Source organism: Eriocheir sinensis, unplaced genomic scaffold, assembly GCF_024679095.1.
Source record: "Eriocheir sinensis breed Jianghai 21 unplaced genomic scaffold, ASM2467909v1 Scaffold138, whole genome shotgun sequence".
NCBI lineage: Eukaryota > Metazoa > Arthropoda > Malacostraca > Decapoda > Varunidae > Eriocheir > Eriocheir sinensis.
In genome coordinates, this window is record NW_026110717.1 from 201,400 (window position 1) to 214,641 (window position 13,242).

Below are 13,242 nucleotides of genomic sequence, written 5' to 3' on the forward strand. Positions count from 1 at the left end.
ATGAGGCTGACGGCATCTAATATGGCATATAGCTCACACAATGTGGAGCTGGAGTGGACACGGAGGCGACGGCCAACCCAACCCCCAGGAGGAGGCTCCAAGTTAGGCGAGTAGACCGCGCAACCAGCCGCACCTTCCGATTGCAGTGACCCGTCAGTGCAGAGGCAGTGTGGAGCTGCGGTGGAGGACATCACTGTCGCTACGTGTTCCAGGGCCAACTGCAGCTGTAAGGGAGGCGGGGCAGACTTGGATGCGGGAGTTAAGCTTACCTCTGGCGTTGGCAACAACCACGGGGGCGGGCCTGGGGGCACGTCAGCAGCAGGAATATTCAAATCAAGACTGCGCATCAAGGAAGAGACAGACCGAATAAGAGCGCGACCAGCGGGCAATATAGGAGGAACAGGTCGAGCGGGTCCAAGCGACATCCTGATCAGCTGCGAGTAGTGGGGCGAGAGATGTGGGAAATGGAGGCACTTAACAGTGAGGCGAGTGACATTAGAATAAATTCTCTCGACCAAGGGTGGAAGACGTAGCTCGCATTGCATATTTACAATTCTGGTAGACATGGGACACCCAAGAATGACTCTCATCGCTCTGTTCTGAAATTTTTCTAAGGGCTCTAAAGTAGTTCGGGGAAGTTGTACCAAGGCAGGGGAGAGGTAATTAACAACAGAGCGAATGAAAGTAATATATATGGTCCTGGCCACAGGAATGGAGATGCCCGAAGAGTTGTTAGTGAGCCACTGGAGAGGTTGAAGCCGTCTCTGGAGGCGATCTAGCAAGTCACGGATGAGAGGATGGGCCTGGCGCCCGGCGGGGAAAATTGTTGAGATCTTGACAGGTGTGCCAAGGTAACAGTACTGGGTGCACAAGGGAATGACAGTCCCTCCAACGGTGAAGTCTGGCAGAGCGGCAGGAGAATATCCTGCTCTTATCAGGAGAGACAATGATACCACAGTTAGAGGAGGACACGGAGAAGGAGGCAAGAAACAGCTGAAGATCCCTTGGTGAAGTGGAATGAACACATATATCATCAGCGTAACATGTAATCGTAATACCAGGAATGTCAGGTAGAGAAGTGAGTAGCCGATGCATCAAAATATTAAACAAAAACGGACTTAGAACACCCCCTTGAGGCGTACCAAGGAGAAAACTTCTCGAATGACTGTATGCACCACTGAAGAACACACGGGAGGTCCTGTTACTGAGGTACCCCCTAACCCACCTTAGGAGCCAACCAGATGGATAAGCATTAAAGAAAATGGATATGAGAACAGACAAGTAGATGAGACAATAAAGGCAACTGAAATCATGAAGGGGCAATTGTCAGGACACTTGTGTAGGGAAAGAGACAATAGATGGGCAAAAAGTGATTGATTAGAAAGGAAATGGAAAGACCCAAGGGGATGCAATTCAATAGTTGGTGTAATGAAATTATGTAATTCTACAAGGGTTAAGCTGCCCACACACGCAGAGGACTGGCGTCACGATTCTGTGAGGACAATCATTTGTGGACAAGCCTTAAGGCTTGGCATCATAGACGAAACCCCACACACGCTGACGATTGGCATTAAGGATTGGCATGTGGACAGATATCAAAGCTCCAGTCGGCTGTTTTTTTTTTTCTTCTTTTTTTAACGTCTCGGCCTATTGCACCGGTAGGCTTCTTCCCGGTGGGTCCTGATGGTCAGGCCAGCCCGTTCTGGCGCAGGCGAGTGTTTATAATGGCGCCATCTTGCATTGGCTCATGCTGCCCTCCCGGAGCTCATCTTTAATCCTAGAATCTAGATAGAGTCCGGGTTGATAGGTGGTCTTCTGGACAGCATGTGGGTAGTTTTAAGCCACTCGGCGGCGGCTGAAAAATCCCAGCTTGGTGGCACCGGGCGGGGATTGAACTCGCGTCCTCCTGAACGCGGGGCCGTCTTGCTATCTGTTCAGCCACCACCTGGGTTATGTCGCCAATAGCCTAGTCCTGATATATATATATATATATATATATATATATATATATATATATATATATATATATATATATATATATATATATATATATATATATATATATATCGCTATCTCTAGCTCTATCTCCATCTATATCTCTAGGCGAGGTGAGGGTTGTCATGGCAGAGCCTAGGAACACTACACCCCCTTCGCACCCACCCCGTCGGGGCACACGAGGGATGAGGTGAAAAGTTTATATAAAAAGTTTTGTGCTTCACTTATTTGATGTTTTATGAAAAATCTGTATACACCATCGTGTTCAGGAGGCTTTTCTCTATAAAATGGAATTGTTTATTTCAGTACTCAATTCATTGCCGCTGCAAATGGTAGCAATATGTAAAAGGTGTTATAAACATTGCGGAGTGATTCTTTAATTTCAGCTCGTCACTATTTATTTAGTTTCTGTTTCATTGAGTTTTCACAAACATATTCGGGTTCTGCAATGACCGCTGCATTTAACCTGGTAGCAGCGACGGGCCAAATTTGTGGCTTTACCGTGTAGTAGCGACGGGCCAAATTTGTGCCATGATATAAACCTCCCAAAATAGATGATACATAAACTGATCACATATGTGTTGATATTTATTATGAAATGATTTGCGTGAGCGATGATTCTTTCTCATTATTTTGCTTAGAGGGGCCTTTAACCTAACCTAACCTAACCTAAGAAACATGACCCCCGCAGCTACTGGGTTAACAGTGTTAACCAAAATGTCCTATCTCGTGTATGAGTTGAGTTACAGCAAATAATACAGAAGCATGTCTGTGATATCACTCCTTTTGCCTATCTCGTGGCCTCAAGTGACTGGCGCGAGCCGTCCCCTACACGCAGAGGATTGGCTTCAATGACTCCAATCCTTTCCCGGCCTCACGTGGATTTATAACCAGACGTAATTCCATGAGGTTGGATAATTCCATCTGACGATTGGAATCAAGAGCCCACACACGGTGAGGATTTTGTGGGGACTGGCCTCTTGACGCCAGTCCTCTGTGTGTGTGGGCAGCTTTACTGTACCATTGCCAAAATCAAAGCTGGTAACCTTCATATTGTGAACAGATGCTCTACAGTGACTTTGGTCAATAGAACTCATGGATCATGGCCTCCCCTCCAGCACTGAGCAGCTCCGCACTGATGTTTCGAATACCAGCTGCCTTTTCACCCCTCAACCTTGCCACAACCTCTCTGATCTCCAATTAGAGCATCCATTATTTTATATCCATCAGTTAATTGTGAGCTGTCCACTCGAAGGGTCCCCCACGTACAACTGTTTAAAGTTCTCAGCCCAACGAGCCCTCTGCCCATCCATGTCCACGAGGCAACCCTTTACTGCTAGAATAGCACTAACCTGAGAGGCAGTCTGAGTGGGGCTCAGTAAGCAGGCCATCAGTCATTTGCATTGAAATAGTCCTCAATGGCCTTAGTGAGACTCCTGACACATGTCTCTGTCTTGGTTGCCTCATGGAGCTCTCGTCCTACATATATTGATTCAGGTTTACAGCAAGCCTGACAGGACTCTGACTCTTGGTGTTCTTCAATGCAAAGGAATTACTGCAATTAAGAAATAACATTAATTCAAAAGACATGGACAAAATGAAAGGCTAAGTATAGCAGAAGAAAACATTTGAAGTAGATATATGATGGCAGAGAGATGAAAAAATGATGTAATATCTGGCAATATGTCAGTCTAGAATCTAGATGCATAGATCAAGGATCATCTCACTTCAACTAAGTATACAATGGCCTAACATTGATCTTTATAGATTATAGAACTTTTACAGTAATAGATAACACTACAACAATGTGCACTGTTAGTGCCAGGAGAGGGGTGACTGAATGGGAAGGAAACGCATACTGTGACAACATTTTATCAGCATTTTTTGTTCCCTTGTCAATGTTTTGCTATTTTGATACTAAACCAAATTTAGCCAACTTACCTTCATGCTTTGTTGGAGCTGATGAAACCAAGTAGATCCAATTTTAGCCTTATGCTTTTTTGGAACTATGTCCCTTTTCATTGCTTTTTCTGACATGCAGTGGGACACAAACATGTTTTAATATTTCATGGAAGTTTGCACTAGTTTTAAAACCTATTAATTTCTGTCTCTCTCCACAGTGTCTTTACTGCCCCTTCTACAGCAGCGCACCGCCACTGCCTCCAGCGCCCATGGCCATCCTTCTGTCCTTGCTGGTGTTACTGCTGCTTCAGGTGTCAGTGACTGGCAGAGGCTTCTGCTGACCCAAACTGCACGACTGCACGTCTGCACATTCTGAAGGAAAGAAAAATAGTACCACTAATGTTGTCGTGAATGTGCCAATGAAGACAGACATGAGGGAGAAGGAGAGGGAAAGGAGAGAGACAGGACGTACACGTCTTACTCAAACAAGCATCGTCGCTCTCTACACAGTCTCACAGACCCCTCCTGCCACTGTTTTCTGCTGAGCACAGGAGGAAGACACAGGATAACATAGCGTGTGACAATATTAGAGGGAGGGCAGTTTTGATGATGTATTGATTTAGTGATGATAGGTCTATTTTTCCATACTCTGGGATGATAGTTGTAGAGAGATTGCTTTATTACACAAACCTATTGTGTATTAAAAATATATATTGTTGCATTGCGTTTGATATTCATAAGTGTTGTTGCTGTGCTGCATATGTAAGCACATAAAAGTATACTACTGCTACCACTACTACTAAAACTGCTACTATAGTCGATTACATTTCATCCGTCCATCCACAAAGTGTGAATTTTGATGAATATGGCACATGCGTATTAATTGTTAGTTCATGACTGTGCAAAAAGATCAACTTGTGATAAATATTTAAACTACTATTTTCAATTATATTGGAATATTTATGTATAAAAAAATAAATAAAAAAACCACCCTTATATATATATATATATATATAAATATATATATATATATATATATATATATATATATATATATATATATATATATATATATATATATATATATATATATATTGAGGAGGCGGTGGCTGAGTGGTCAGCATGTGGGCGGCGTCCAGGAAGACGCAAGTTCACATTCTGCCCGTGACCACAAGCTGGGATTTTTCAGTCACTGCCAAGTGGCCTAAGACTATCCACTTGCTGTCCTGAAGTCCACCTATCAACCCGAACTCCAGATTCTCTCTCTTAAAAAGAGGATCAAATATGAGCTCCACAGGACAGCATGAGCCAAGCAAGATAGCACCACTACAAACACTTGCCTGCACCAGAACAGGCTGGGGCCGACCATTAGGCCCCACCAAGAAAGCCTACCGGCACCATCGGCTGAACGTCAAAAAAAATATTAATAATAGAATTAATCCCATGCATGCCAATTTGCATCAATAATGCCACACAAGCACACAAAAGACAAGTCAGATCATACTGAAACAAACTGTGGCCTTTCAAAAACTAAAATTCAGCTTATTTCAAGTTCATAACAAGATATTTGACTTTGTAAATTCTGATGATACGAATTTTAATACTTTACTGCATGTAAATCACATGGGTTAAATTATTCAAAATAGCATTGAATATTGGTAAATGTGATACTGAGCTTTTGTGAATAGTACCTATGTGATTTTCATGCAATAAATAATCAAAACACCTTTCATTTGCTTTTACACAGCTAGATGTCTTTTATGTACCTGAAATGAGGTAACTTGTTGGTATCTGAAAGGCCACAGTTCTTTCAAGTATAATCCGACTGTACTGTTTGATACTGAAGCCTGTCTTTCATGTGCTTGTATGGTATATTATAATCGATGCAAATTGGCATGTTGGAGGCTCATATAAGAATGTGAGAGAGTTTTTGGAATACGTTTACAAATATTCAAATATGTCATTAAAAAAAATAGCTGAAATATTTATCACAAGTTGATTTTCATGCAACCATGAACTAACATCAAAGCTCATGAATGAGCGGACAGAATGAAACCAACGATACCACCACCTTCACCTGTGAGCGGACAGAATGAAACCAACAATACCACCACCTTCACCTGTGAGCGGACAGAATGAAACCAACGATACCACCACCTTCACCTGTGAGCGGACAGAATGAAACCAACAATACCACCACCTTCACCTGTGAGCGGACAGAATGAAACCAACAATACCACCACCTTCACCTGTGAGTGGACAGAATGAAAGCAACGATACCACCACCTTCACCTGTGCTTGTGCTAGAAACTATTCTAGCGCAACAGTCACTATTACGACTTATCATAATTACTATTACAACAACTGCAGCTACTAGCTATTGCTACAACTGCTACTTTTACTACACCTGACATTTTTACAACTTAATCTTGCCAGCAATACAATCTTTTTCTTTACTACCACTACTGCTTTAAAACTATTACACTAACAAATATTATTACAACATTTACTGGAACTACTGTTGGCTACAATTAACATAACAGCAAGAACAAAAACTATTACTATTACTACTACTACTGCTGTGGCAACAACAATAAATACTACTACTATTACTACTAATACAATGTCTGTTTCTAAGGCTATTAAGCTATCACTATAGTCTATCAATTTTAACTTTAGCCCTTGGGCATGACTCAAGGATTCCCCACGAGACCGCGCTGGTGCCACATAACTCCATTACTCTCCTCAGAGAGGGTCGCTACCTCTCTCTCTCTCTCTCTCTGTCTCTCTCTCTCTCTCTCTCTCTCTCTCTCTCTCTCTCTCTCTCTCTTCTGCATGGCTGTGCAGGGCACGAGAGTGAGATCTACTTGAGTTGTTCATTGTGGCGTAATGCTGAATGGTGCGGCCTGGCGCCTGTTGCCAAGGTCAGTCAGGCGGCACCGTCGCATGAGCCACATTGTCAAGTGATATGGAAGGTTTACTAAGTCATTGTCTTTCCCTCTAATCTCAGCCATTCATAACACCATGCAGTCGTATTATGAATGTATATATACATATATTCCATAAATAGATAACGTACAGACTAACAGTGAAACAGATCACCATGCGCAGGTCATCGCTAGATCTGTAAACAATGGGAGTTTCCCCGGGCCAAGCCACAGGGCTCAAGTAAGAGTCGCTGGACTATAATGCCACCACTTCTCTTACTATGACTGTCATCATTACATGCTGAAAACTATGGCTTCCAGAATCACCAGCATGAACACTGGTTTACTGTCTTGGCGTGACTGTCGTGGCAACTATCTCTTCTTTTGCTTTTGATTTTCTCTTCACCTTCGTCTTTTCTTACTTTACAGTGTTTCCTGATCCATCGCATTAAGGGAGAGAGTGAGAGAGTGCGCTCACGTGCGGGTCAGAGAGAGATTATGCTCACTGTATCAGTGAATAATGTTTACGAGTATGCATAGATTTGTATGATAAGACTTAAGTTGTCATATCTAATCATTAGAATTATACATAGTTATTAAGCTCCCTTGGATTGTGGTGTGTTTGTGGTTAATTTTTTTGTATGTTTATAAAAGATTTTTTAAGTAGTTTAAGTAAATATTTATATCTGTTTCAGTCTCCAAGTCTATTCATTCAAATATGTTTTGTTGTACGCTAGTAATGTATATATAACAGTTGTCTTGTTTTGTGAGGTTTTCAACTAAAAACGTTTCTTGAATTGTATAATCCAAAACTGCTAATTTGAATTCAGTGAGATGCTTGTTTAACATGTCAATTTTGTAAGCTAAATGAGATTACGTATATAATATATACCATTACTTTAATTTTGTATTAGCCATGTTTGATATTCCTTATTTACTAAAAGTTTATCCATGATATTCGTTATTTCACAAAACTGAGTTACACAATGCAGGTTTGCTATTTAAGTATTAATAGTTTACAATGGAGTACATATAGAAATAAACATTGACGTCAAGAGGCTGAGTAGTCTACAAATGACTGCTTCTAGGAATAAGTAAATTCAACTTTGCCTTTCCTTCCCACTCAAATCTATTCATACCTCCCTTTGTGACTGTCATATATTTTCATAAATGCCATCACTGCCTGGTTTGTTCCACTCAGCCACTACCATATTTCTTATCAGTTTCTCCTGACCTGAACCATTTCTGCAGGGCTCAACATCTGTTTTCCTGTGCAGATACTTAATCAAAATCATCACTGTCAAGGCTTTCTACCTGTGTGAATACTTTAATCAGGTCACCTCACAACCTGTGCCTTTCCTTCTAAAGGAAACCTAGCTACTTTAATATTTCCCTGTATGATAAGTTTTTGAGTAAGCATGGATCATTATCTCTACGCTCTAAGACCTGTAATAAGGAAACCAGAATGGAGGACTTTTTGAATTCCATGCAAGTAGGGGCCAGCACTGTGCCATCTGGTGTCTCGGCACGGTGGTGGAAATACAACACCTCTCATGTCCCTCTTTAAAATGGCTGAGGGGTTGGGCACATGCTACAATATTTCAGTAAAATACAAATGAAAATATAGCAAATAAGAAACGGTTGGTCACCTTAATTGCTTTATTTTTTTGCATAATAAAAAATATAAAAAACCAAGCCATTGTAGGGAAAACTTTGCAACTCCAATTGCTTCTTGACACCCTCTTATCAAGCTGATAATGGTAAAATCAGGCTTCAGCAAGAATTTCTTCTCTGCTATAATTTTTGATCTATATTTATATTTTCATATAAAATCATTTGAATTTTATTGAAATATTGTAGTAATTTTCCTCACAGCCCTTGCAGAGAAGAAAATGAGGGGTGTTGGATTTCTGTCTCCTTCCCGCCAAGGGACTGGGTACAGTTGTGACCCCGGACAAAATTCAGTTAAAAACGTCCCTCATTGAAATGAAACATCAAGGTGAGGCTTGGCCAATGCCAAATAAAATATGAAACTTGCTACTTTCTTTATCAATTCTATGTAGGATTTTAATGAAACAATTTATTAGGCCAGTTACTAGTAATAATGCAATCATTTCTGGGTTAAAGCCGGAACACTCAAGCAAGCCTGATTCTCTTCACCGTTGGGATGATCTAAATTCTAGATTTACCTAATGTGTAATTGTCATGGGACTTACCACCATTCATCATGCTGCTATTGTCTATTACAGATCAATTGGCCATTTATTGGAGCAAGTATATAGTCCAAGTTCCCCATTCAATACCCCGGGATCATGGTTCATCTAATTGATAAACCAATTTTTTTATCTTCAGCAGACCCAGTACATAATGTATATTCATGCCACATTTAAATCTATTTCTATGTAACAGATCAACTTAAAAATGGGCTCTTAACTGATCCATGAAGGGCACTGCTTTTTGTGCAAAATTTGACACATTTTTTACCATTTACCTGAACTCTGCAGCCTGTCGCTGAGCCACACCTTGGTACATCAGTAAATTTTGCCCTCACTATCATGGACTTCACTTTTTGTCTCTTCACACAGTTCCACACACCTGTGGGGAATAATGTAAGATAAGTAAAGCATAACTCAACACTTAATTAATACTGTTATGCGGTGAGCCATGAACCCGGGCATCACTGATGGCATAACTTGTGATTATATTGTTACATACTTAGGCTGTGATGACTAAGGTTTATACATATGAAATGCACATCAAGTGTAAATGTGTGGTTATTATTCTAGTTTGAACTGAATGATGTAGCAATGCAATTTTTCTGTACAACTTATTTGAAGTATAGCCAAAATACCTCTTTGAATAATGAAAACAAATGATTATTGGTACAAACTGGAATTTTTCTGATCACAAAAACATATATGCTGTTGACAGGTTTGGTAAGTTTGAATGCAGTGCAACTTTACGTGAGCAGTAATGATCAACATTACATGAAATAATTAACAAAAATAAAGAGGAAAAAGGTCACTCCTCCCTGTACAAAATCCTGCTTGCACCCACTGAGCCATCACCCACCACAAAGCAGCCACTTCATAAACTGAGCTGACTTGAAGCTGTAGTGGATTCACATGAGGGTGAAGAGTACCATTACCCAAAATGTTCCCTTTTCTGGTCTCTCACTAGTGAAAAGGTAACCCAAAATTTCTGCATTTTAGTATTGCCTTTAACAGTCTCTAATCTGAATACTATTTTGTAAATTTATAGGTTTCTTGCACCTATTGTGTAGTGATCAGCTGCCTGGTATGGAAAGCCCTCCAAACCCACCTAGCAAGTGTAGTACTGCACCTCTTTGGCAGACTTTATAGTATCACAATCAAATATCCAATGATTATTTCTAGTTCACTTAAGGTAACTAAACACTTATCACACACAATCACACACAATTTATATCCGAGTACAAACGCTAATTAATAGCCATGATCGGTTATGTTACGAATTCTCTCAATTTCAGTCTGAAGAACTACACAACACTGGTCATTTGCCGAGTGATAGATTTCAGGCTTCTTGTACTTCATACAATTTATGCATTTCTTCTCAGCCATGGAGCAATCCTTTGATTTATGATCTCCAGCACATTTGTAACACTTTGGGGCCTCTCAATTGTTCTTAGCAGTGCAGTTGGCCTCAAGATGGTCGTATCTCTGACAATGGTAACATATAATTGTATGGTATCTGTCTCTCACTGTGTACATTCCCCATTCTAATTTCAACCTATCATGATTCTTGTAAATCAGCTCTCTCACAGTTGGGTTGCACCTCAAAATGCAGTGCATTGTACAGCTGAATTGTGTGTAAGAACTCACTGCAGTCCAAGATGGTCTCCTTTATTTTTTTCTTGGTCTCCTCTTTATGCGTAATTGCATACCATATATCATGATCTTTGGTTTCATCTTTCCAACATTCTTGGTACTAATTTGCTCAACAGACTCCAATTTTTGAGCAGCCTCAGCCATTGTGTTCTCATTATCAAAGTTCATGACAATATTACCTTCATTTGTGAATCTTCAATCAGTTATTTGAATGCCATTCAATGCCTGGGAAACTTCATCCTTCATATCTGTTGCCTTCTTTTCCTGCGTAGAAGCTTTCACAACAAGAAGATTTTTCTTCACTTTACTGCCTATCTTCATCTTTAGTTATTTTTTCATTTTCCATTTTGATCACCTCAGCCCAACTGGATTCTGCATTCTCAGCACGAAGCACATCAGCAACTGATCCCAGCTCCTCTTGCACCTTCTCAGCTCTTGATTCAACCTCATTTCTAACCACAGATATTTCTTTATATAATTCTTACTTGAATTCATCCAATTTTTCCACAAAGCTGGTAGCCAGAGATGCTTTATGGAGGCATGGGGTGCATATCCAATTTATTTTAGGTATATTATCCTGCTTGATTCCATACAAATTAACACACTCCACATGACACCACCTAAGACACAAGCAGCATCCAATCCACTTCTCGCCCGTGAAATCCTCACAAACGTAGCACAGATCCCACACACCCCTGGCCCTGCCAGCCATGTCGATGAGCGGTTTTCATGTGGAGCTAAACGCGACACATATCTGCCCTGCACCACGACTCACTCACCACTATTACTGCACTGTATGATGATTTTTAGTGATTGGGTGACAAAAATTAACTACTGTGGGCACAGTATTTTGAACTTGCCTTAAATTGGATTTTTGTTTGTCTGGGGTCAGTCTTCCTCCCAATCTATCTGACTTATGTGGGTCTGTTGTACTATCAGTTTGTGGGTGTTATTCCAGAAATACATCCATCTCACTTTGAAGGATGCTTCTTGGGTATTATTCCATAAATATATAGGCTACATCTCACTTTGAAGGATCAATTTATGGGTGTTATTCCAGAACTAGACCCATCTCACTTTGAGGGGCTCCTCTGTGCCCTATGTGGAGTACTTTGAGCACACACAACAAACAGCTAGAGGGTGACCTGCACTGTAACCTTTCATTAGGGAACAGAAGGGTTTCATATTCATTGGGGTAACATTGGGCTACAACAAAAGACATCTCATGCACACTGGGGTCTTGGGGTAAAAATACATGCCCCTAATTATTATCAAACCCCACCCGCTGTGTCCTCATTACCCAGTACCAATGATTATAATTGTATCTCACAAGGATTCAAAGAGATGTAATGGCAGACTCGTTTAAAATACTGGATAATATTTACAAAACCTTAGGCACCTCTAGCAAAGCTAATACTTATACATCATGGATTTCTTTTTGGTCCCTGAATGCTGTGCAGGGATAATATTTACGAAACCTTAGCCACCTCTACCAAATTACTCACCTGAGGAGAATCAAGACTTTCATCTCTGGCGTGAGGGCATGGCTCCTCCTCGTGGGGCTCTGCAGGACGTCTCGCGCCATATCGGTGACAAAAAGAATTCCCGCACGGTCCAGGCGAAACCTTCTGATGAGTTCGTCGTCGTCGTATTCTTCAAGAGCATCTTTCTGGGGGCGATAATTCCTGGGTTGGCGTCTGCGGTGCTGCTGAAGGTCGGCCATTGCTTGCACTTAGGAGTTCCTACTCCTAGGCCGCACCTCCTGCTCCTATGCCGTATCCTAGGCCAAACCCATTTCATAAGTTAACTAAATTTGATCATATAGGCCCTAGCTTGGCGAGTCCATTTTGGCGATGACTCCCGTGGGTCCATTAATTCTTCCCTTCCTTTAGTTTCGTTTTGTTTCCTTCCTCTTCCTTTCCTATCCCATCCCTTCCCATTGCTTCCTTTCCTTCCCTTCCCTTTCCTTCCTTATCCTTCCCTTCCCTTCTGCCACAGTCCCCCAACGCCTATTTTTTCCTCTCCTACGTTACCTAGAGCTGACATATGAGGGGAAGAGAGGTTTTGGAACTGTGTGGCAGAATGTCTGAATAAGTGAAGATAAGTGACTTTATTTCAGTTTAGAAAAATACGTAACACTGAAAAGGAAGGTGTGTGAATAAGAAAGGAGGAACGAGAGGAGGAGGACCTAAGAAGCGATACAAAGCGTTACAGGTCAAAAGAAGAAGAAGAAGAGCAGAGGGGAGGAAAGGACCCGCAGGAGCCAACCCTAGGATTGCTTTGTAGGTACGGGCCTTCGTCTTTATCTCATTGCCAGGCTGTCACCGGGTACTCAGGGGCAGTGAGATGTGTTCCTGTACCCAAAGACACCCGTGGGCCACAAACACGCGCCGTAAAACACGTAAACACACGGAAAAATAACTAAAAATGAGATTCGCCATTTCTTCCTATACCTCCCATCCACTCTTCCTCTCGCAGGTCGCAATTCTTGTCAATTTTAAACGCTTTTCCAGTCTCACTCGGCCTTCCTTCCACTCTCTCAATAAAGTCAA

The 13,242-nt window shown here is 41.3% G+C and overlaps 1 long non-coding RNA gene across 1 annotated transcript; it reads right to left on the bottom strand.

Annotated features, from left to right (window-relative positions):
* Nucleotides 1–2,123: 2,123 nt before the first annotated feature.
* On the bottom strand, nt 2,124–12,524 carry LOC126989922 (uncharacterized). Its single transcript, XR_007743867.1, has 4 exons — nt 12,196–12,524; nt 9,316–9,419; nt 3,937–4,269; nt 2,124–3,550 (listed from the first exon to the last, which is right to left on the bottom strand). It is a non-coding gene; the product is annotated as an uncharacterized LOC126989922 (long non-coding RNA).
* Between the last annotated feature and the right edge of the window lie 718 nt (nt 12,525–13,242).